The sequence below is a fragment of the Bidens hawaiensis genome, unplaced genomic scaffold, assembly GCF_021521415.1.
Source record: "Bidens hawaiensis isolate Kalapana, Puna unplaced genomic scaffold, B.hawaiensis_p1.1 tig00050034_1, whole genome shotgun sequence".
NCBI lineage: Eukaryota > Viridiplantae > Streptophyta > Magnoliopsida > Asterales > Asteraceae > Bidens > Bidens hawaiensis.
This window is the reverse complement of record NW_027506139.1, coordinates 64,991-92,707: the sequence shown is the minus strand read 5'-3', so window position 1 is coordinate 92,707 and position 27,717 is coordinate 64,991. Positions and strand designations below refer to the sequence as shown.

Genomic DNA, 27,717 nt, shown 5'->3' with positions numbered 1-27,717 from the left:
TGGGAACAAGATGGGGCGCCATTGCACCACGTGCCCCTAGCCATAGTGGCAGCTGCGGCTCCACACCACCTCCAAATTGGGGGTATAATACCTTTGCCCACTGGCCACTGGAGTAATGGCGTCAAAGCCTTCTCCACATCTGCAACCCTCTACAAACCAATCAAATGGATCCAGGGTGGAGGACTGAAGGGAGATTGTACTAAGGCCAAATGTAGTGGGCGAGTTGGGGCGCAAACACCCCCCCCCCCCACCCCCCCGAATTATCGGGCGATAAGGGTGTGGAGAGGGGGGGGAACTATTTCTCGCCTGCTTGTGTTTGTATATATAGTAATATTATATATGTTGTGAGTGTGGTATATATATATATATATGTATGTATAGGGCTACAACACCATCACACCTCAAAAACAAAAACCTACAATTTGCTGATTGGGCGCCACATGATGAGACAAATTGCCCATTTTGTAGTCAATCCACTACACATAGCCTAAGAGGGGTTCCACAACACTCAGTCTTATCTTAAGCATGTAAAAGTCATACAATAAGTTTAAACTAATATATATATATATATATGTGTGTGTGTGTGTGTAGAATGTCTAATATACATTACTAAAGAGTGTGAGAGAGAGAGACTCACTTCTCCTCCCATGGTATGAAGGAAAATGTTGGTGGTGAAGTTAAAGATGAAGGGAGAGCATAAGCCTCAACAAAATAGATATAAAGACATGGGAAGAGAGAAAGAGAGTGCCAAATATTCCATATTTAATTTATTAAATTTATTTATTTTTATTCAAAAGTTTATACTATTTTGAAGAGGAGAGCATGCAAGTTGGAATAATAGAGACAATAAAATGACGTACTTGGTGATGTGGATGCATGGAGAAGATAATCAAGAGTTTGCTGCCTCTTATTTACTGGATTAATGATAAATCAAGGTAAGAGTTGTTCAAGACTTTAAAGACTTGATTTTACGTTCACTTTAAAACACTTACAATAAACTAATAAAGATACGATCATATAAAAAGGGTCCATATCTTTTTTCTAGATTGTTTATATTATCAAGAGCATCACGTTTAAATACTAGTGGTTATTATTTAATTGCATAAGTTTTAAGCAAGGAAAAACATGTGAGTCAGATCGGGTAGAGTGCAGGTAAGAACAAGTTCGTAATTTCCTTTTGATGATACGTATTGGTCGCGTCAGGCATCATGTAGCATCAGGACATATCACATAAAAATGGTTATTTTAGTTTGAGTCAAGAGAGATTTGGGCCAAAACAGTTTCGGGTCAGAATAAGTTTGTGTAGAATTATTCGTTAATTGTTACTACATTTACGATGATATGGCGAATCTCTTCATATACACATGCAACATGTTGATTATGTCAAAACCTAACAAATGTTAGTATGCGTTTAATTTTAGCCAATGAGGAATGAGATATGTTGTAATGAGACTGATTTATAGTGGTTGTTTTTGTTGACTTGAGACAAATATATTTTAAACATTTGTTTTAGTTCATATATAATGTGGTTGTGGGAAGTTTTACATGCATGGATACATCATGTATGTGTCGTTGAGAGACCATTGGAGTTTTCAGGCCACATAGGATAAATATATGTTTAATTAAATAATATATTCAAATAGTGATTGACCCTTGAAATTGAAATTAAGCATAAACATATTGATAATTTAATAAACTAGTCATTGCAGTATTACGTACCGATAAGATCACTAATACTAATGAACAAGACAAGTAATACGCTAATACAAACAATGAATGAGAATCAATTATAAGTTAAGTTACAATAATATTGTAGGTTCGTGTGTGAGTTAAGGAATACTAATATTTATCGTGTTTTTACACACCATATAAATACCGATAATATTAATAATACTTGAAAATACATGATCTCCCATTATCTATTTAAAATTAATCCACCTCAATTTTGTATACTGATTATTTGTTATGTCTTTATATGTTTTGGTGATAATTATTTTATTCATTAGATTAACAAAAAAGCTATAAAACTAAATAGAATTCATATATGTACCATTTATATTATATTATACTTAATAAATCAATATTGTTCACATCAATTTCAATTACTGCATTAAGAATTTGTAAAATTCTTTCTAGTTGTATGCATATAAAAAAGTAAGTTTATAGAATCAGTTTGTATATAGATTGTTTGATAGAATGATAACCTCAAAAGAATCTAGGATAACTAACTACTAGTTCAGTAAATTATGATAAAAAGTTATATTTTATAACGTTTTGGTTTTAAAATCATAAATCAAGATTTCATGATCTTAACTTACTGTTTTATAAGAATCGAATATGAATCAATTCATAGTATATTACATTCAAATACAAATGGGTATAATTTAATCCATCCTAACATAATAACATGTTATTTTTAAAGCTATGATTGCCTTCATGATGATCAATTATATATTGTTCAAATTTGTTTTTCTATAGTAACTTTTCTTTGTCAATACGTAATATGTGTAGAGGCTTCTATTGCATTTAAAAATTTATGGTTACTGTACTTTCCTTAAACAATTACTAAAAGTAAAAATATTTTCTTTAGTATAAGTATCAAATAACCATTATAGGCCGTGAGTTAACACGCCACAAAGAATGTGCGTGGTTCAACATTTGTATGTTATTTACTCGATTTAAAGGTACAGCTACATTGCACTTCACTTTTTCACATAAGATTTCAAAAAATAATATCAACATTTTCGCTATAACGCGTGGGTTTACATAAAAAAATTTAAACTTTTTAAAATAAACGTTCAAACACAATAACCTTGTCTGCAGTTTTACACGTGAAATTTGTATTTATTTTAACGAACCCGTTGTAACACGGTCATGAAATACTAGTTTTTACTTAATTATTATATATGATGTATGATGGAAACCCAACCAGAACAGGCTTCATCTATCTACAACCACATAATTACAATTTATTTATGATAATTATATTGTCATAAACTAACATATATCTTGCAAACTGGTTAGGAGGTAGCTGACGTGTATGACTTTCTAGCCACAAGAATTGATTTGACCAATGTCAAGTTGTGTGCCTATGACATTTTATGTTTGTGTTTCGATTGGTTGAGTCTAACATTAATATTTAATAATTTGGCCAATTGGGAGTCTTTTATTGATATACTACCTTTTTTTTTCTTGTGTGTGTTTGTATAATAAATAGAAAGATACACTTCATGTTTTGAGATTTTTGAGAGTTGGTGGCATCTTGTGCACGCCTACATGAATTGGAACCTTTTATATATGTTAATATGATACAAGTTAGGGGTGCTCTTCGGATTAGTTTGGGTTTCGGGTTTTTTGGATTGGGTTCTTTGGGTTTCAAAGTATTAAATCCAAACCCGAAACTCAACTCAAATCTCTCACGGTTTCTTCGGGTTCGGATTTTTTCAGGTTGGGTTAATCGGATTTCGAGTATCGTAAAAAAAAGAACTAAATTGCTAAATTTAAATATAACATATCATTCTTTACTTGTAATGTACATAAACCAATAACAAAACAAAAGCAAACCGATTAAACATCCTAAAAAGAGTAAAATCTAACAAAGTTCAATCATAATAAACAAGACCGGCATAATCGTCTTCGATATGACGTAATTAAGGTGTCGGATTTTGGATTATAGTTACTTTTGCTCAAAAATCGAAGCATTAATAAACAATATAAAGTTGATTCTTAATAGGTGGAATGAGAACAATCAATTCGTACTAAATTCTGATAACTTCATCGACTTAGGCTTAACATATAATTAATACCTAAAAATATATGTGCTTTTAACAATAAAAGTTTCTTCGGGTTGACCCGAAACCTAGAATTCAGACCCAAGAACCAACCCGAAATACTTTATTTCAGGTTAGCCTTTTTTTGGGTTCGGGTTTCTCAGGTCGGGTTAGTTTGGGATCGGGTTTTCTCGGGTTGGGTTTCGAGTTTCGGGTAAAAGTGACAACCCTAATATAAGTTAACGGAAATAATCTTAAATTACAAGTTACGATACTTATTACATCCCAGTAGTTTTTTAAGGGGGGGGGGGTAAACATTTAGACTGGCGCAAAAGGCAATAAACTAGGAAAGACGGCATTCCTTGGTGAAGATGTCATCATATTGAGACATTGGTGGAACATGAAGAATGTGAAATTGACTTATCACAACGTTTTCATCCACAAAGTGAATGCTGATCTTAACATGTATTGTTGCGTTAATGTTGTATCGGGTTAGTGGAAAAATATAGCCACTAACTTTGTCAAAATAGATAATGGAGGCATGAAGTAAAAGACAATGAACCTCAATAACAATCAATCAATCAATCATACCCAGTTAAGTCTCACCAACAGCAAAGCTATAAGTAGGGTCTGGGGAGGGTGGGATGTAGGCACACCGTACCTCTATCCAACGGGATAAAGAGGTGGTTTTCAGAGAGACCCTCAGCTCCGTAATACATATGTATGAGGCAATATATAGTAAAAGAAATAATAATAATAATAATAATAGTATTAATAATAATAATAATAGTAATAATAAAACAATAATAGTAATAATAAAATAATAATAATACTATATGGTGTGTGACCAAAATAAGGTAAATAGAAGCCTTAAGGTGCTCCTTTCTTCCTAAAAATCTTTAACTTTAATCATACTTCTCCAAGAATTCATATCTCCAACCATGTCCTCGGAGAGGTTTAGGTCTATCAAATCACGCCTAATCCTCTCATCCCAAGTCAATTTAGGTCGTCCTCTACCCTTCCTCCCCTCTATAGTCATGTTTTCTACGGATCTAACAAGATTCGTCGAATGTCTTCTCTTCACATGTCCAAACATCACATATTCAAAATGTTGTAACAGCACCAACAACTCCACGATATTCAACTTTAACATTAGAGTGAGATGCAACATGGTGAAGTTTGGAATCCTAGTTAATAAGTTATCACGAAAAACACATAACGATAAACTATACGACTTTAGCATTCGGTATCTTATATCACAAATATTGTTCGCCTTACCCACAACAAGCTAATGATTTGTTTTTTGCTACTCCGATAGAAACTTCCAATGAGCCAGGAGGTCACTCATTTAGTACTACTCTCACATTAGCATGCTTAGCTGTGGAGTACTTCATTCATCCATTTGAGGCACAACCTTTCTTATACACCAAGAATCTGTCATGTCTGATTTGCCTAAGTTGTTACAATCTCTTAACACCTTAAGTTAAGCTCACATTGTCACATAATTATGTTATGAGATAAAGAATCTCGCGCCTCAAATATCACCGATGGTTTTGAGGCTTAATGATAGCGGAGAAGAGAATAACTCCATAGTTAAAGTGATCAGGTGAGGGTAGTACAAGAGCGGTAACCTCCTAAGAAATCTCTACTAGCACAAACAAAAACGAATCTACGAGTTTCCTCTGGATATGATCAACATTGATGGTACGAGGAGGAGTTAGATGTTTCAAATATTCTAATCCATTTTTAGCATATTTGAACCACTAACCAAAGATTTTGAATTCGTCACTTGAAAATATGATATAGTTACTTGATAATGAAATGGCTCAATTAAAAATTGCACTATGAAATATCTGTATATTTTATTTTAAAAACTAACTAGGTTATTGACCCGTGTACGACACGGGTGGTAATATATAAACCGTCAAATAAACACATGATTTCACATGACAACATAACATGTTTTTGTGGACAACCTGATATTTAACTGCAATTAATATTCATACGGAATGAAACTACTAAAGTACAGTATTTACAAACATAATTTGTAAGTTTAAAATATAAAATTCATAAACTACTAAATGTTTCCTTGTGCACAATATTCGTTGTCTTGTTTGTAACTTTATCCTAGTTATCCAAATTAAGCATTTTAAGTTTTAACACCTTCCCTACTCTTAACTCTTCATAAAGCCGATATAGTTGATTATGTGTAAAAAACGGGTCTCTCAAATATACTCCCACTCTGGTTAAAGACTGGCCTTGACTTTTGTTAATGGTCATTGCAAAACCAACAGAAATGGAAAACTGTCTACTCATGAACTTAAACGGAAGTTTCTTATATGAAGGAGTTAGACCACTACGAGCAATATAAGTATGATAACCGATATTAGTACATGAAATTACTTTTACTTCAATAGCACGCCTACCCAAATTAACGACTTGAAGTCTAGTTCATTTACACATACCGTTTTTCTGGTTAATATTCATTAGTAACATCATTGGTACACCGACTTTGAGTGTGGCTATTACTTCTAGAGTGACTTGCAATATGGAAATGTGATAATCTATCAAACTCAAAACAGTTTTAAGATTACATGATGGATTTGGATATTAAATAGAAAAATAAATCATCATTCATTTATAATTTATAAAGTTACGTGAATATAATCGAAGCTTCTACATAACTGCTTGGCCCGTTAGATTTGTGGATTTCATTTGACATAACTTCTTAGCTTCATCAAGTTATCCAAATCTTGGATCACATACACACAGAGCTTGTTTTTGAAATAATAAATCTGCATTGTAACATTATATGGCAAAATCATATTCACAAGGCAGATCCAAACACTACTAAAACCTTGTAATAAGATATCCAATCACCCAAATGCACAATTAACCAAAACATTAATAAAAAACTTTATACTATGACTTTAAAACTACTATTTTGAAGTGTGCTTCCAGTCACACATAACTTATTTGTATAAAAAAAGTTAAGTCTTGACTCGTTACCTGACCAACCCGTTTGGCTTAGATTTGTATGTCAGACCGCCATTGTTGCAACAGAGGTTGCAAGCGAAGAACATCGCACTTATTACTTATCATCCTACAATTCTGCCACACCGAGAAACAACCTTGACATAACTCATCACAGCCTAAAGAAGAGTCAACAACAATGTAAAAATTTATACAGTACCTATTTTTGCATTTTATACTTAAATCTTCCAACAAAGACTATAAAGTCACTTAGGAGAATGATAGTCCCTTAAATTGCTGATAAGACATCAATTTTGGGTTTTTTGATTAACTAAATTCTCATCATCACCCATACATCTATCCGCATCTACTTTCCAAGAACCAAACCGAAATGGGTCAAAAGACACATACGTTTAAGAATTGATTTGTTTTAAAACTCTAAATAAAAAAATTGCGGGTTAGCATGTTTAAACACAAAAGTGTTACGTTTAAAAAACAAATGGGTGAGGATCAATCTTGTCAACTCCATTAAAAAAAGATCAGGTCATGAAAGGGAAGTTTGGCTTTGTACATAAAAAATATATTCTACATTTACTTATGTGTTTCGACTAACGTTCAAGGGAATTCTCGTCAAGTCTGTTAAAAAAGAAAACAACTCATTTGTTAAAGTTTAAGTTCAGTTGGGTTTTGGTAAAAAGTTATACATATCAGAATTAACCAAATTGTAAACGGATTAACTGAACCGAACAAATATCAAATCATTTTTTAAAATTGCTTATGAGAAGATATGTTTTTAAAAACTGTTGACCAAAAAATTGTGAGCGTGCACGTTTAAAAACGAAGGGGTCAGGGTATGAGACTAAAAGGATGAGTGGCAATCTTGGCAACCTCATTAAAAATAAAAGGGAAAACTCATGAAAGGGCGGTTTTGGGCATTTAAAAATTTAAAAACAAACGGGTAAAGGGAAATGTTGTCGAGTCGATTAAAAAATGAACTCTATGGAAGGGGAGTTTTGTACATTTAAAATTTTTTGTCTGCACGTTTAAAAACAAACAGGTGAGACTGAGGGGTAATTTGGTCAACTATATTAAAGAAATAATAACTCATTTGTTAAAGTTTAACTTAAGATCAGTTTCGGTTAACATTAAAAACTGAGGGGTGCACAACCCTAAACAAATTAACTGAGCTAAACAAATAACCAATATGTTTTCAAAACTGTTAACCCAAACTGTGGGTCTGGAGTTTTAAAAACAATTCCATTTCTAAAGCTTTTAATAAAAAATTACGAGTTTGACATTGTGTATAGTATTGTCGCAAATAACCATTACCTAAATCAACTGCAGACTACATTGGACACATTGAGCACATAACTGGGAACATGCCAAGAAAGATAAATAAACCAGGAGCAAACCAATATGTGTTATACCTGTCAACGGTTTTTATCTTTGTTGTGTTTTTTTGGATCGTGGATTATTTCACTCAATGAATCATATGGTGTGAAGCGGTAGCAAAAAATGTGGATTTCCTTGGTTGGTGAACGGGCTGTTATTTTGCAGATGCGTCCGGTGCACAACTACACATTGACCTACAATATAGATATTAGTTATTACTTTATAAGTGCAGCATATTATGAAGCTAATAACTAATTATATATATATATATATATGTATATAGCTTAGTAAACAATTGAAGCATTTGCATAATTTTGTTAAATTTCTCCTAATTTTTGTTGCATGAGTTGAGCTGAGATATGTAATCTGCAATCAAAACAATATTGACCCATATTATCAAATTTTAAGTTTGATATAAAATTGACTACAACTATAAACAAATCACTTGACTTGAACTTTAACAAATGCCTGAAATACCCTTGTGTTCAAAATATATATTTACCATCATTTGCAAACAAACCTAAAATACCCTAATAACAGTTCAAATGTAGTTTAAACGCAATCTCTATAATAACGTAACTACTAATTAAGCCATTAAATGTTTTTTAAATTATATTTTGTTACATGATTGACATTTTTATCTAAAATACTGTATTCAAAAAGTTTAATTTTATTCTCTCGCAAACGATGATAAAAAAATATTATGAAAATATCTAAATAAGTACCATTTGCTTGCAGCTCTTTTAAAGAAAAGGCTAAAAGCATAACTGCATTTTTAAATACCTTAGTTAATATTAAATTCAAAAAATAAAATTAATATTAAATACTTACGCTTCAGAAGCTTCCAATTGTTTCAGTCAGGACGATTAACCGGAAGCCAGAAATACAATCTCACCAATTGTTCCACATAACAAAAAAAAAATTAACAGAAATCAACAAAAGTTTTTGTGACTTTTCAATAATACAAAAGCTTGTTAATGAATGTTGAAGCATATGTGTTAATTCTACTTTGACTATGCACATATGCCCTTACTCTTGAAACCAAAGTGATCCTTGTCTTCTTAATTCTTCAAAGCATGAGCACCTAACATAAGAGCTCCATAATGTATCGGGTGGTAGTGAAAACCGTAACTTCTACGTAAAACAAAATAACTTTTTAAACATATTAAAATTAACCACATTATACCAAAAGCCAACACATAAATACAAAAGGTATGATAAAGAAAATGAACTTGTAAACAAAGACGTACCTTGTTATATTCTTCGATAAAAGTAACAGTGGTACATGTGTTTCATTACTTTCAATGTAACCCGAATCCACTTAATGCAACCAATAGCATATCATCTGCGACCTATATTAATAATAAACAAACAATGTTAGTCTTGGCGTAGTTGGAAACAGGGAGGTAAAATGAATTTAACTTTTGTTAAATATAGAAGTTGTTTTAAATGTCATTTATTTTAGGATTTTTATAAATAACTTGAAATGAATATAAATTAAAATGAGGAGTTGTAATGCTATTTTAAGAAGATATTTAATCTTTAGTCAATAAGCAAAGATTCAAGAATCAATAAATAACATATACATGAGTGAAAAGAAATATTTGTGTGTATGAAAGAAAATGAAAAACCTTGACAATGATAAAAATATGAAACGAAGACCAAGAAAGTGAGAAGTGTGTGAATGTCTTCATTATGGTTATAGTATATATAGATACAGAGTATTTGTCACAAACTTTGAATTGTTAAAAAAAAGTAAAGCTCTAAATATAGTTAATTTACGGGATACGATCCGGGATTTCAAAAATAGTATTGATATCAACTTATTTTCGTAAAACTATTTTGGTACTACTAAAATTTAGTAAAAGTAAATAATATATTATGTATTTGTATTTGTATTTATATTTGTTTTTTATAATAACCAATTAACAACTTTCCAAAATTTGAAGAATGTAAATAGGGATTTATTTATAACCAAATCATAAAAACTAATAAGTCATAGCTGACTTAATTCATGTTTACAAAATTAAAAATTAAGTTGACTACGAATTCAAATTTCGAATTTGAAAAGTTGTTAGGTATTATTAATGATATGAATCAATACAAATCAAAATAATATCATTGTAATTTGGAGTCAATTACACATTAAAAAATTAAGAAAGACCAAAACTTAAAATTGGAAACAATATAACATTAAATTTAAAATTTAACAATGAAATAATGTGATTGAAATTGAAATTTGCAATGACACATACAATGAAGTATGAATTAAGTAATAACCAGTAAGTATTAACCATAGGAAACATAGTTGATGTTAGATTATAAATATCAACTAACATTAACAATTAAGATTACCAATATAAAATACTAACCTAGGTAAATTAATTATACATACCTTAACGAATTATAAAAATACTAAGCTAGTTTAATTAAACATACTATATTAACCAATATAATATACTTACCGGAAAAAAACATCGATTGACGACAGGGCAACCGTCTCGGAAGATCTGATTAACAATAAACATGGATCTACTGAAATCGTTTGAGGGATGTAATCAGATCAATGATTATTTCATATAATAGCGTATTCCGGTTAACCACAATCGCCCTAATTTAGATGAAAGACGGTGTAAATTGAATTTGTCAGATGCAGTGGTATGATTATCCGAATGAGATGAAGACTTGAGTTTTCTTATCATTGTCCGATTGAACTATGAAGTAATAGCCGATGATCGATTTTGTTGATTAGGTTAGGTTGAATATGAAGAAAAGGGAATAATGAGGTGGAAAGGATTGAAAGCTAAAAATCCGTAATATATTGATATTGAATATTGAATTAAATTAATACATTAACTATTTTAAGTATTAGGAATATAATTTCTTTTTGATTTATTTAAATTATAAGAAAAATAGAGAAGTGAAGGATAATTTTGGAAGGATAGAAAATCGTCCAATAGGAAAGAGGTATATGACAGCAAACTCAATTGTTTTAATATATAGTAGGATAACAGTAATACATTTAGTTATTTCTATTTGCAATAAGATTTAAAATAATATAAATATTAATATCATTTGTTTATTTCATTTGAAAACTTGCATGAAATGGTAAAAGTAATATATCTACTCGACTACTGACAAAGAATTTGTGTCTTCTTAAATACAACTAAAGGCTACCCAACATATCTCACTGCACTTAACTTACACCAAATTAAAGAAAAAATTACAATTTTTGTCCTTTTGAATTAGCTAAATTATGGAATGGGTTCTTTTTAAAAATGAGTTTCAGTCTCTATCCTTTATTTGCATGATTGGCTCGGTTTTAGTCCTTTACACTAACGGCCATCCAAGAACTCAGTTGGCATGTGCAAAACATGTGAGGGAAAATAGGTGATTTCCAACCTTTAATTTAATTAAAAGCCCAAATTCAAGTTGCTAGCTACACCGTCGCCGCTCGCCAAATCTGCCGCACAACGATGTTGTGGGATGGCTGTAATTGACGATGATGAGGCAATGGAACATAAGTGGGAGATGGTGGAAAAGGGGCGATTGAATGGGGTTCTAAACATTGGGTTTATTGACGGAAGATTTGGGTAGCGGTTATGATGAGGTTGAGGTTGTTGACGGTGTTTGCGATTGAGATTGAGGACGTTGTTCAGGTGAGAGGCAGAGCGGTGGTGATAGTTCCGATGTTGTGGGTGGTGAGTGGCGAGTGCTCCATCGTGGGTGATGACTGATGACAGAGAAAGAGAAGATGACATGTTTTTATTTTTGTTATTGTTAATAAATTATTGTTAAATAATAGTTGTAATGCCCTCATGTGCTATGCACATGAGTAGACTTAACAGAGAAAATGGATGGCCATTAGTGTAAAGGACTAAAACCGAGTCAAACATGCAAATAAATGATAAAGACTGAAACTCATTTTCGAAAATGACCCATTCCATAGTTTAGCTAATTCAAAAGGACAAAAATTTTAATTTTTTTCCAAATTAAATTATCCTAACCTGATATAAATAGGGCTCCAACCCTTGATGTCAAGACGAGCTTCACCGCCTTAACTACTATTGGCTTTACTATTGGACCCACCCCCACCTGAGAGTAGAGGTGAGCAGGAAACTGAATTAACCGAAAAAACAGAACTGAGACATTAAATGACGGTTAATTTTTTGTTTTGAAAAACCGAATTTTCGGTTTCGGTTCGATTTTCCATTTTAAAAAACCGAAAAACGAACCGAACCGATTGATGGTGATGAAGATTATTAATATACTGAGACTAAACTTTGAGGATGAACAAGATGATGAATGGAGATTGCGACTAAACTTTTAGTTTTTTTTACCAATCACTTATTATTATCATTTTGTTTTTTGTATAGTTTAATTGTTAGTTTAAACCACTACATCAAAGTAAAGGGGTAGTTAGTTAAAGTTTTACTGTCTATATGATAATGATGTGACACTCACATAACCAACCCATATAAATTTTAAAACAACTCATGTTATTACTTTATCTAAAGCATTAAGCTCGAACTGACTTCTAGCCCAAAAAAAAACCCGAACACTTTCATTACCTGGATTATATAGCTCGTCACCGGCTTCTTGCCATTGAAAATATAATTCTTTTGAGCTTTCCAAATGACCCATCTAAGTAACCACCAAAACCGACCGAATCAATTACCTGACCCTTGAACGAACTCATGTAAACCCATCAATCGTATGTTGGCCGACACAAAACATATGATATATGAATACATCATAAACAAAATATTCACTACATCCACCCACATAGACGTGCACAAAAAAACCGGTTCCGGAACCTAACTGGTGGAACCGAACCGGAACCGGTTCCAGTTCCAACCCGGTTGGAACAATACCCGGTTTGGGTATTTTTGTACCCGAAAATCGTACCCGGTTCTCCTATTTGTATGTCAGTACCAGTTCCAACCCGGTTTCTACCCGGTTCTTAATTGGAACCGGTTCGGTTCGTACCCGGAAAAACCGGTTCCGACGGGTTTTTTTTGAAGGGTCAAACAAAAGTCAAACTAGCCGTTGGAGTGTGCTTTTGCCCAACGCCAAACTTTACAAGCTTTTCATAACAATCTTGTTGAAGAACGCGAGGCCGATATGTTTCCGGAAAGTGTTTGGGTCCAAGTCGGTTATTTGTTGGAGTATCTTGATGTGTTCAAAAAGTCAACAACAAAATTATCGGGAGTCTATTACCCTACTAGTTGTTGGGTTTTGCAAGAATTGTACTATATGTCTTGTGTTTTTAAAAGCTTTGCGGAGAAGAACAAACTCTTCGAAAATATTGTTGCGGTGATGAAAGAAAAGTTCATAAAATATTTTGAAATCATACCGCCGGTCTTTACTTGTGTCGCCGCATTAAACCCCTATTGGAATGTTAATGGGGTTGAAACAACGATTGAGGAAATATTCGACAACTTAGGTATGCACGAGATTGACCCGAAGTTGTCGACGGAAGCGAAGGACAAGTTCAACAAAAACCTTCAAGACCTTTATGACCATTATTTTCAAATGTATGGTCCAAGCACGAGATCGTCTTTTGTGAAAAAAACAACAACTGGTAGGCCGTGCAATGACCCACTTATAAACTTGATGAATGGGATTCGTGAATCGGCATCTAAGAGGCAAAGAGGAAACACACCAAGTAGCGAACTTGGTCGATATAGTGGAGCAAACTATGTTGAGGGCGCAACGGTCGACGAAATTCGCAATATTGATTTGTTGGCTTGGTGGAAAGGTAAACAAAACGAATTTCTCATTCTATCCGCCATGGCTCGTGATTTGCTTGCCGTACAAGCCTCAACGGTTGCTTCCGAATCGGTTTTTTCTCTTAGTGGGAGGGTGTTATCTATGCGAAGAACAAAACTAACTCCCGAGTCTCTAGAGGTTTGCATTTGCCTAAAGGACCATTTGGATGCGGTGGATCGTGTACAACACAAGGCGAACTTTGAAGACGAAATACCAATAGAGCGTCATATTCATGATGAGGAGGCGGAGGACGGGGTTTCTTCCGATAACGAAGACGAGGGTGAAGACGAGAATGAAGGCGAAGAAGAGTTGTAATTATTTGTTTTGGTAAAATTATTTGTAACTTGTTCAACTAATATTTAGTTTTGATTTGTTTTATTATAATTACTTTTGTTACTCATGATTAATTTTTGTTACTTTTTTAATAACGACGAACATTTTATTTATTTAAAAACTAACTATTACAAACATTATTAAAACATAAACGATACTAAACATAACAACTAAAACATAAAAAACAAAGTCCGTCGTTTTAATCCGGGAATACTTATTTTTGGGTTGTAGAGCCGGACGACTCTCCCACTTCCGTTTTTTTAGCTTCCAATCTTCTTTTCTCTCGACAATACTTATTCGTATGTTTTCGTAATGTCGAGTTGGACCCTGCTTTAAGAAACTTCGAGCAATATTTGCAACGTGCCAACTCATGTGAGTCGGTCATGAGACACAAATCGTAATGAACCCAAACATCGGGGCATCTTGTTGTTTCGATCACCATAACAACGTCATCATTGGTTGCCATTTGTTGTTGGTTTAAGGTTAATTGTGGTTTGGAGTGTGCTTTATAGTTTTGGAAGTGGTTTAACAAGTAAACAAACAAACCTTGCTATTCATAGTAAGAAAATAACCTATTTATAGTTAAAAAACCGGTTCCAACGGTCAAAAACGGCTATATAGCCGTTGGAACCGGTTCCTAACGGCTCTAATTTTTAAATTTCAAAAAAAACCGGTGGAACCGGTTTTTACGTAAAAACCGGTTCCGGTTCATACCCTACCCGGTTCTTATAAGTTCGCATATCTGGGCATCGGTTCGGGTCGGGAACCGAACCTGTTCTTGATTGGAACCGGTGCCATTTTACAACCCGGTGTAAAAAAACCAGTTTGGAACCGGTTCGGGTTTTCCATTTGAACCCGATTTGTGCACCTCTACACCCACACCCATGAGTCCATGACCCACCCTTGTTGTAGTTTCATCTGGGCTCAAACTATAGCCCAATTATATTTCTCTTTTAAAAATTATTTTTGCTTTATATTAATAAGGTATACCGTCAGCCTCCTGGCTGTTGCAGCGACACCATGGGTATTAATATATTCGTGTTTTATCGTGTATATATATGGTATTAACAAGTTCATGTTCAGGTTTGGGATACATGTAAATAATAAGTTTTATTAGGGCTGGCATATCGTGTATATCTGTACATGATAAGACACGAACACGAAATGTGTATACCTGTACACCACACGAAAACTTATCGTGTAATATCGTCTATTATCGTGTATACCAGGTAGTAACAAGTTCGTGTTTGTGTTCATGTTTGGGCCTTATTAGGCTTTATCATCAACGCGTGATTTCCGCGAAGCATCATTCCTAATATTTCTCTTTTCACTATTGTTCGTCTATCGAGGTGAGTACCACATTCCCCTATTTTACTTGTTTTCCACGTTTTGGGGACATATGCGTAAACTATATTTCTCATATATACTTATACTCAAAACTGCAACTGTTGTCTTATGTGTTAACAACTTATACCTTACTTGTTTATGTGCTTATTTGCTTTATATGCTTCCGCATTCGGAGAGGTCCAACATAATCGCATAATAGTATGATCATACGCCAATTGTCATAGCCATTGTGCTTTTCGACATCTCAGTTATACTTGCTCAATTGGTTAGTTTGTTATTTTCATATGACTTGTTGCAACTACTTATTTTTATATATATATATATACACTATATGTATATTTAAACTGGTGTATTGCTCACCGTGTTGACAAATCAACTTTATTTTCAACGCATATGCAGGTTATCGCGTGACGTGATTATCAAGATTGTTTAAAGCAACTTATGATGCATGTTAGAGAAGAAGATACAAGAATTGAATTTTGAATGTTTATTTTACTTGTTTGGTTATGAGTTTGATGTACTTGACTATTTAATAAAATCTAATAGATATTGTCAATTGCATGATAGTACATTTGAAAAGCCGTGAGCAATCAGTTACGTCATTTCCGTCGTAGGTTGGGGTGTGACATCAATAATTGGGACTTTTACTAGAAAAAGGTTCCTAAAGGTACGATACAAAGTTACCATGATGTTTGGGACAAAATTGTTGAGTTTTCGGGAAAAAATGTGTGTTTTCCGGCCAAAAACGTTTTTCCGGTGACCTGAAACTAACGACGTTAGGATTCTGTTAGCCGCGTACCGTTATGAACAAATACATTAAAACTTGGGACCATTAGCAACCAATTTGTTAGTTGGGACCGGCATTGACCAAAAGACGATAGTTATGACCAATAAAAACCAATTTCCCAAACATAAGTGATCTCATTCCTCATTCCGGTTAGTACGTTTTCACTCGTTTGAAAGGTGGTGTTGTTTGTGAGTGCTAATAAAACATAAACGATCTCCTATATATCTCTTTTTGAATAATCAATTAGTTATATCATATAATGAAATTTATTGAAACAAGCACATACATTTACATAATCAGATATTTAGACATTAAGATATATCTTGTATATATGATCACTAGTTAAGCTCATAAATGCAGCATCCCACGCACGAGGCATTGGCCAAAACCCACGATGCGTTAACGTTGCAGGATTCCTCTTATGAATATGATATGCATGTATTACATATTTACATATATGACAAGCGAACACATAATCATTGTCCTGAATATGATATAAGCAATCCGAGCAACGTATTTGTTCCGTATCAGTCCCACGTCTATAACGAGATCTACTATGATGCGAGAAAGCGACGTAAAGACATAAATCTTTATAAGATGAAAAGCTTAGATCGTGTTGGTGACCCGTATACATCAACGGCGACTCAATCTCATATATATAACTATTTCTCTCGTTAAGATGATCTGCATGCATCGCATAATTACATTTCAGACACTTCAAGATGAAATCGTTGGTCAAGCTGAGATGGCACTTCGAGCAACCACGATTAGTTAAAGTCCCTTTGAAAAACGAAAGAGGGTGGTGGTGAAATTTGTTCCCATGAGTATTTTCAAAATCACCTTTCTCATTCAAGCCATACAGATTATATGATTTGGGTAGAGGTTGTAACTGAGCACAAGTTGGATGTATGGACTGCACACATTCATGACAATGGTAGAAAGAAATGTATGGATTAAATTCCTTCTCGCATACTTCACAAAAATAATCACCCTCATGGTTTTCTATTGGGGAGTAATTTAGGGTCATTGGGTGCTTGTCATACCTGTGCCTGAATGTCTCAGGTAATGAAAAAGCGCACTCGACATGTAGATGAAAATTACAACTAAATGAAGTTTCTCCCTTAGACCTGAAACCACACAAACATATACGACAATAATCTTTGTACAGTCTTTTCTCAGCTCTTGAAAGTGGGTGATCCTGATGAGATTTGTGTACGATTGTTTCGATTATGAGTGCACATGATACGTGCACCGTGTAATAATGATCGCAATGAAAACAACTGTAAAAAAATCCTTGACAAAAACGGTTGCAGACACTACAGAATGCATTAGGACGACTTTCCTCTTGATGGAGATGAAGGGTGAAGAAACACGAATCTACTCCCCAAGTATGGGTCCTAGATCCAATGAGTCAACACGGTAGGATACGGTTAACTGCCAAACGATATGAACCCAATTGCCTAAAGTCCAGTGACGAACACCTGCAAAACAGACACCGTGAGCTCGTTACGGGAAGAACAAAAGGGGGGTCTTCCCGTAACCACCCTCCGGCGTGAGAATAAGTACTGTTCTGTAGGAGATAAGCACTTAAGTAAATTGAGAGAGTACTGTGGGAGTGAATGAATACCTCATGATGATTGAGAGGGTATTTATAGCCGAAGGGGGTGGGAAGGTGGTTGGGCCAGCTGTCCCTTAAGAAGATACCTGCATAACCGTCTGGACGCGTGTCCTTATGTGATTGGTTCAGTTTATACGTTGCATGTGCATGTATAACAACCTGGACACGTGTCTCTTTATCATTGGTTAATGGGAGAATATTGGCCATGTGCACGGTTATAACGACCTTGCCATGTGTTATTGGCTGATTGGCCAAAGGATCATGTATTGCCCAAGAAAGCCTCTCGGTAAATCTTCTAGAAGGTAATTAGTTATTGACAGCTGTCCCGGAGCATTACCTCATGGTTATTTACGCGGAAGGGTATTCCTTTTTGCGGATGACTTTTGAGGGTGCTATGATGCTTACGCATGTGCTATGGAAGTGTTTCTTCCTCAAATGATTATGCGGATGACTTGTATGCCCCGCGGGTGTCTTATGAGGGACTCCTGAGTGACCCACGAGTAGTCCTTAAGGGTATTTGGGTCTTTTTGGTACCCTACCTCTATAAAGGGTATGTCTTGATTCACCCTCGTGGCCTTGCAATACCTGGGGCAGCCGGGTGCACAACTCATGGAGAACAAAATCGCATCCGTATGTGCACTTATAAATCGAGATGTCCATAATTGGTCTCAAACATCCATCGCATAAATCTTGAACCTTAGTCATTGTGTCAACAAGAATGAGTGGATGTTGATGACTCTCATGAGTTATGCTCTTTTCTTTACCTTCTTTGGAAAAGAGCTCTGTGAACATGTTTTGAGTTTGATCGAAGAACGGTAGATGGAAAACACGAGGATCGTCTTGATAGATTTTTGAGATTCCAACCGCACCTGATCATGAGCCATCATTAAATTATTAATTGAAAAACAGGATACGAAGATAGTAAACTACAAAAACAGAATGTAACGTATAAGTATTTCAACAATTTAGCTTTGCATTTAATTACCGTTGCAATTGTATGTAACATAATTGTACCAAATAAAATACTAGTAATTTTATCACTTATTTTATATATAACTGCAGTGGCGGGCGGAGCCAGGATTTTTATTCAATGGGGTCTATTTTATCGGTGCAGATTTTTCACAATCCAACATTAGAATTTTTGGGGTGGGTCGTTGTTCAGGTCAGGTCAGGACGAGTATTGTTTAAAGAACATAATAACTCAAACTTTCTTTCTAACGCTGTCTTAGATTTCATTAAATTGTTTGTTACCTGAATATGAGATCTCTATAACTTTGTCTTTAAAGAATTGCTTTTAAACACAGTAAAACAATTAGAATAAAAAAGAAACGCAAAAAAAAATTGTTTTCAATTATTTTAACACACTATGTTCTAATTATTAGAATTTTGATAAACACAATAAAAATGTTGAAAAATGCGTCTATTGATGCTTGAACCTGGGACCATTGGGTTTATGAACCAAACTTGAGCTTTAGAAACAGAGATAGAAGCGAGTCAAGCTCGAGTTCAAGCTCTGTATAAGTTAAGCGAGCCAAACTCGAGCCTAGTCGAGCTCGGGCTTAGCTCGCTTGCACCCGTAGGTGTAGAAGAAAAATAATCTTGGTTTATAATAAACAAAAGTTTAGTTTTACCCTATCAACTTGGAGAAAAGACATATTTTCCTCCAAAACTAATCGGATTAGTCTCCGTTAGATATAGGCTTGGTGGTGGCTAATATGGTGAAAGTTGGAATTACTATATGGAATTTCTTAAGTTAGGATTAATGACGCCAAAAGACCAAAATTTGAATTATTAAAATCCAATATCCCATAATTAGGGGTGTGCAAATTAACCGTCATAACCATTAACCGAACCATAACCGACAAAACCGAACCGAATTTAACCGATAACCGACATAACCAACGGGTCGGTTTAATGAATTTTTGAAAACCGCCAAATACGGGTCGGTTTTGGTTAAAGATAATTTCAAACCCGCCAAAACCGAACCGCCCCATTTACAAGATTCTCAACTTTATGGAGTATGATTAGACACACGGTTTATAATTTGGAGAAAATTAAAGAAGTAATAAACTAATGACTCTTTCATTTTTATACTATACGATTTAATTTAACTAAAGAGTTAATCAATTTATCGTTTGTTTGATGAATATACATTATTAATATTAAGAATTATATATTTTGTTGAACTATGTCATGTCATTTTTATTTTTTAGTGTCAAATTTTTAGGCTCAATTATACATTGGTTTGTGACGGTTAACTGACCCATAACCGACTCGCTATAACCTTCAAAGCCGATTAACCGAAACCGCCGTAATGGATCGGTTATGGTTATGGTTAATAATTAACCGACATATTGGTTATGGTTATGGGTTTGGCCTAAAACCGCCCCAAACTGACCCACACACATCCCTACCCATAATTATATGATCAGCAATAAAAGATTGTACATTGAGCTTGTAAATATATATCAAAGAAACAAAATAAATAACTAGACAAATAAAAATAAAATATTGAACAGTCAGATATCAACATTGGCCACTAACCACCAATCAAAAACTAAAAAATGAATAGTAGTTTTGAAATGCTAATCAGACGTTTACGAGCACGTTTACCATAGGAGATTATACCGCATGTTTAAAGAGACCGGCTAACTATAAAAATAAGTTATGTATTTACCTAAATCGTGGGGCTCAAATCTTAAATTTGTGCATTTAAGATGAACATAATATCTGTACTTCTCGCACATATAAACCCAGAGATTCTCACTATTATAAAAAGAGTTCTCACATACTCTACATGCAGGATCAAATTTTGCCTTTTGATATACTCTTGGAAATAAGTACGCAAGGATGAGCTTATGAGTATGAAAGAAACGACCACTTGTGACATTTTGAATAAGCAACCTTTTCGGCAATCACTGTGCATAAGGGAACTAAAACATGTGAAACATTCATAGAAGACCCCTTTATGTTCTTCCCCGCAAGCATCACATTCGACTAAAGTTTGTCTCTGCCTACAAGTGGGATTTAAAGGGTGTTGGTGGCTAGGATGATAAATAGTAAGTACCTCACCCATAGCACAACCTATACAGATATTAAACATACATCTAGAGCAATGATATATGAGTTGTTTATATTGAAAAATACTTCTACGTATATGACATTAACCTCGTGACTTGTCTAAAAAGAGGGTAAGACTATGTGTTGTATGCGACGCGTGTTGCAACTAGAGATGTTCAAAACGGTTTGGGACTAGGAACCGGAACCGGTTCCTAACCGGTTCCTATATTCAAAACCACATTTTAAACCGGTTCCAGGCTCGAACCGGTTAAGGAACCGAACCGGTTCTCCCACCCTCGGACCCCTAACCTATCTAACCGGTTCTTACCGGTTCCTAACCCGGTTCCTGTACCGTAACCGGTCAAAAAACGGCTATTTTTGACACCAACGGTCAAAAAACGGCCAAAAAAACGGTTAGGAACCGGTTCCGGTTCCAGAACCGGTTCCTGTTCGGTTCCGATTCCTACCCGCCCCCACTCAGAAATGCAAGAACCGGTCACGGATCATCGGGTTGAATCAGATAGGGTCCGGTTCCTACAAAAAACGGGTAGGAACCGGTTCGGGTCCGGTTCGGTTCCACCGGTTCGGTTCCAGGAACCGGTTTTGTTGATCATCTCTAGTTGCAACTTTATTGGAATCTCTTCACATAATTTGTGAAGTGAGAAGTCACATTGATCACATTTATGGTAATACTTATGATAATAGGTGATTTCTTGTTGACAACGATCACATGAACTTTGAAAGGCTTGTTTGATTAACAAATCTTCCTCGTCATCGTATATCGTTTCATCACGAGGATATTTTGGATTCAAATCTATAAGAGACAATGAATGTTCATGTTGTAATATCATCATTATAGTGATATGTATCTTTTGGATATGATTTAGTACATAACAATGTAAGGAGAAAGAGGAAATGAATTCAAAATGAACGGAAATTATTAGCAAATAGAAAAGATGGATGATAAGTTAAAATTAATTAAGGTATAAACCATCATACAAAAGAGAAATATTATAATTTTATATGCATGGGATCCTTTTCTTTGATGGTCCGAAAAGTAAAGGTATAACCACATTTTGAGTTAAACTAAATGACATACTTATCATATTTAAATGACTAGATAATTACTTTTGAATATACAAAATTAGAAAGCTTGGTTCGGGTATTTAAAAGGGTAAAATATATACATATTTAGTATGACTAAATTTACAGGAAAACTAGCCAAATAAAAACGACTTCACGTAGATTTTACACAAGACGCTATTTAAGCGACAATTTTTAATCAACTTATTTTATTTCATAAAATCAACAAACAACACAACTTGTTCATACAAAACAAATTGAATACAAGTAAACAAATATATATTATTCGTTTTGCTAATATCCTAATAGTCTTGATAACTTTTTTCGTCAAGTTCTCGAGTCAACCAAAGTCAAACCTGTAACATTGCATAAAATAGAATTTTGTCAACACAAAGGTTCGTGAGCAATTTCATAGTTTGAACAATATGTAAATAATAAGAAATTCCACAACTTGTATACAAGATAATAAATAATAGCAACAATTTGGATAAAAATAAGATCGCTAAATAGCACACATTAACAACACCGTCTATAATAGAATACCAAATAGATTCGGATTTCTATGAGATTGTTAATAAGAATACATTAACAACACCGAATCATTCATTTGGTTTGCCACGTTTATGGCTTCGTCAAGCATACCCATGTTTTTATAAACATACATCATTGTTGTGAATGAAACCGCCTCGGCTTGATGGCGTTTTTGTAAATCATCGAATACTGATTTCGCTTCGGTTACCATACCGAGATCTGCGTAAAGACTTAGAGGGTTCGCGCAAATTATCCCTTCGTATTGATTTGTAGTGTTTGGTGTGGTGTATAATGGGTTATCAGTGCGAGGGCACTACCGCTTGTGTATGCGGTTTGTTGGATGTTTTTTTTTTGTGCATGGATGCACACTAAAATATTGATGTGAGTCCTAATACCTAATTGTTGTAGCAAGAACTAACAAGGTCATTAAACGATGCGTTATCTTTTGGTGTTGTCCACTTTCATCATTTAACATTCTTATATACTTACACGCGAGCTGAGGCGGAATGCACATTGAACCACAAAACTGGTCGATCACTCATTATATGTTCAGATGCATAGAGAGTTCAACATGATAAACTTTATTGAATGAATACATCCAAATATGAAAATTTGCTTTAAGTTTTCATACAAAATTGATCTAGAATAGGATATGTATTTGTCTCATTCAGTATTGAAGTCAGTCTAGCTGTAAGCAAAGTAAACCAGGTAAAATAAGAATTCACAACAAGGCACAACTTTTTGATGGGTTATTTACAAATCAGTCACATGACTAATCAATATGGCTAAAACTTACTTATTGGCATATCGTCATCACTTTTCACCCATGAATCACTGACAAATTTAAATCAATCAAATAAGGAACCAAAGTCATGCTATGCTCAAATCATCACATCCTTCTCATACTTAGATCAAAAATCATACCAAGATAACGAACAAAACTCAGAAACAAAACCAATCGCATAATTAGATCGGGTGGAATCCAAGATTCCAAACGAAAACCTCCACATAACTTCACAGTGAGGTCAAGCGAGAGCGCATTATACAACGAGTATTGATTCTTCAAAAAGTGATGCAAGTATGAGTTATGATTAAACAAAGTTTTCCATATTTGTTGTATGCTTTTGGAAAAGCATAATAAGCACAGAAGTGTTTTAAATAAACAATTCTAAACAAAAGTGGCTTTTCAAATGTTATTTACTTGTAAATCTGCATCCCTTCTTAATTGCACACTTTCAAAAATGCTTGAAGTTAGTAGATACCACACCAATTTTGCGACTGGTCATTCGATAGCATTGTTAAGTTAACACCATTTGTCCAACCTACAAGAGATGTCGGTTTTGGCCGAACGGTGATGTTTAAACTTCTTTCGTATAAAAGTCATAAATAAAGCTTCCCCACGCATCCCGGTATCTACGATCTCCCTTTATGATATTGTAAACATGTTAGGTGAATTTTGACATATTGGACCCATTTCATTTCTAGTGTGTGTATATATGGGAGGGCTATTTTGAGAACCATTGTGAGTTTTAAGAACTTTAAGAACTCAATTTTGAACCACACATTTAATTAAATGATATGAAATATGTGGCTGAGATTAAATTTAATTAAAAAATTAAGCTGGAGAGAGAATAAATATTTTTGATAATTACACAAGTTTAAACGTTAGTTACACATGTGTAAAAAGTCGATTCGGTGTGTAAAAAAATACCGTAATTTTTTGTACATCACTTACACTTACGTATTACGCATGTGTAAAAAAAATTCGAAAAAAAAATTGTTACATTGAGTTCTTTCGAGTTCTTAAAACTCAATGGTTCTCAAAAGAAATCAATCCTCTAACCATTTTTACCAATACCTTTGACACAACATCTATTAATAAATCAATCTTAGCCTTATTTGATTGTGATTTGTTTTCAATGGCTTCCATTGAAGTTTTTTTATGTCGTGAACCATATTACTCCTTTCTTCCTCATTCATCATAAATAAGGTCTGTATGGTGTGTGCAAGTTGTTGCAACTAAAGACAAAAACAAACAATTAGTTCAAATTATCAAGTTTAATTTGTTTGATCTGAACAAAAAGGCTCGATTCTACACATCCAATTCTATGCATATTTATTGTATTATTAGTCAAATTCTTTTTTTTTTTTTTTTGCACTTTTTAAAAATTCAACTCGTTGTAGCAAAAAAACAAAACAAAACAAAATAGAGTTAAAAAAACCTATTGATGGTAGATTTTTTTTGGTTTTTCATCACCATATATATTTGAAGAGGTATGTACCCGCCTCAACACCGAGCGAGGCGGGTTAACCCACAAGATATAGACAAGAGGCTTGAAATCAAGACATTATGAAGGCGCAAAGCCAAAACCTATGCGCATGGCGCATATCACATATGCTCACGCATATCACATATGCTCATGAATCACATGCTCAGGCATCACATATGCTCAGGCACCACAGATGCTCACGCATCACATATGCTCAGGCATCACATATGCTCACGCATCACATATGCTCACGCATATCACACCCGCGCGCGGCGCATATCACATGCTCGTGCATATCACATTTGCGCATGAAACATCTGCGCGTGAGAATAAAGAGAAGACCTCGCGCATCCTCAGGATAGGCGCATATCACACATGCACATAATCAACCTCGTCCTTATCCAAATCAGGATTAGGGCAACCTTGATTGTGCACGTCAGACAACCTTCCAGAAGGTATCTTTTTAAGGAATAAGAATATGCTGATGTTGACAGCTGCCAATGAAAGGTGGACAACTCAGCAAAACCATGTGCTACCACGTGATTATAACCAATGAGAAAGCACCAGGTGTCCCAAAGGACACGTGGCGCAAAGCAACTGGAAGAGGCCAACAAAGCCCTAATTGGGTCTGAGCCCAATCATTGGAAACCCTAGCACTATAAATACAGCATCAACTCCACAAGGAGAGAAACAACAAAACACAAGAACACACAATCACATCCAATTACAGAGTATTCAGCTATTAAGCAATACACTCCAAATTCCTTACTCTCATATTATTATCTTCTCCTACAAACACTTATTCACACACCGGAGGGTTACCCCAAAGAGGACCCCTCTGTCCTTTTCTGAGGGGTAAGTTTACGGTGCTGTTCATTTTGTAGGTGGAAGAACCCAGATCCAAGAGAACCATCGGTGAAATAGCATAATCACACCCGAGGAAAGTAGGTCGTCTACTAGGGAGTCGATCCACGTTTCTTCATTGGCGCCATCCACTGTTACAACGGCAACAAGATCTCATCAGATCTCTAAAAAACAAATTTTCACCATGGTTTCTGGCGTTCGTAACGTTGATCAAGTTCTGGAGGATATTGAACGTGAGGATGTTAATGAGGGACAACAGTTTCTGAGGGTGCCGCGTGATTCTACGCGCGCCACCAGTAACCGTCCCTTCATCACAACTCCTCATGGCCAGACTGAAACTCCTCCAGACGATCTCACGTTACAAAATCTTGCCGGCGCGAAACAAAAAGGACCAATGGGTCCAGAAGATGAAACCAATGACCCCAAAGAATGGCTCATAAACGAGCAACGACGTCTAATGGACAAGTACAATGAGATGGTCAAACACAAAAAGTCAGCCGACTTAACACAACGGCTAGCGTTTGACAAGCAAAACGTTCATAGAACAAAAAGGGCGCGCGCGCCGGAAGATGGTCATTCCGTTCACACTGCACACACTGAGTTCAGTGATGAAGAAGTGCACAGCATGAGGAAGACGCGAGATACTCATGCAGGAGGCTCACAGCTCCGCGCGCACGTGAACACGGCGCCTGGAGCCAAAGCCGATCTGGATCTGCACATACCGTACAGCCCACCAGTTAGAGGGCAAGTGGACGTAACCACACCGTACAGGCCAGCCATCTTGGTGAAACATTCAAAGTTCACTGAGCGCATCGCGAAGGCCCCTATTCAGCACAAAACCAAGATGCCAAGTGGTTTGGGCAAATATGACGGCACAACAGATACAGACGATTTCTTACAAGGTTTTTACAACACTGGAAACCTAGAAAGCTGGACGATGCCAACATGGTGTCACATGTTTGCTCGCTGCCTCACGGCCGCGGCGCGTGTCTGGTTTGAAAGCTTGCCAACTGGGCAGATCGATGGGTTCGAGGAACTATTGGAAAAGTTCCAAGCTCACTTCGTACAGCAGCGCAGACACACGCGCGACCCTGATGACATCATGCACCGCGTGCGCAAGAATGATGAAACGATCGAAGACTACATAACTCGTTTCAATCAAGAGTCTCTGGCAATCGGAGGTATCACTGAGCAACTATTGCGCGTGGCCTTTATACAAGGCGCGTGCAGTGATCAACTCAGCCGAGCTCTCGTAAGCAGAGATGGCATGCCCACCACGTGGGCCAAGTTAATGGAAGCATCGCGAGTTTTCGCGAGAAATGAAAAACAAATTGCCCAAGATAGGGCAAGAGAAAGAGCGCATCAAGCTGAGACAACGCGCAGCAACGAAAGAAGGGGCAAACAGAACTCTGTATGGTCCAGGTTGCAACCAACCAGTTTTTCTTCCGCAGAAAAGCAGGCGCAACCAAGCTCACCCCAGCCCCAAAAAGACGTTCGTAATCGCGGGGAGGGTGACAAGAGGGAAGGCGGCAGAGATCCTAGCAGACCTCTGCCAAGAATATGGACTCCCCTCACTAAAACGCCTTCACAGGTGTTAAGCACTGAGAATGTCCAATTCAAAAGCCCCAAGCCACTACACTACAAGGGACCATCAGACAGTGGCAAATACTGTGAGTTTCACAAGTCCACAGGACACAATACTGATGCATGCCACCACTTGAAGGATGCAATTGAAAAAGATGTGAAATCAGGCAAGCTGGCTCACCTGGTAAAAAACTCAAGACCAGAAAATGAACAATCAGGAGCCTCAGCCAGCAAAAAGTACAAAAGAATCTGTGTAGCCGAGGGAGGAAGGCAAGGGCAAATATCAAGAAAGAGAAGCGCGCAAATCCAAGGAGATTGGTGCGAGCAACAAGT

General features: G+C 35.4%; 1 long non-coding RNA gene across 2 annotated transcripts; it reads right to left on the bottom strand.

Moving 5' to 3' along the window:
• Window positions 1-6,411: 6,411 nt before the first annotated feature.
• LOC143616853 (uncharacterized) lies at window positions 6,412-9,422 on the bottom strand. 2 transcript variants are annotated; one of them, XR_013150735.1, is made up of 3 exons: window positions 8,967-9,422; window positions 8,171-8,329; window positions 6,412-6,922 (listed from the first exon to the last, which is right to left on the bottom strand). It is a non-coding gene; the product is annotated as an uncharacterized LOC143616853 (long non-coding RNA). The 2 variants fall into 2 exon arrangements; XR_013150734.1 differs by having other exon boundaries at window positions 6,414-6,881.
• Between the last annotated feature and the right edge of the window lie 18,295 nt (window positions 9,423-27,717).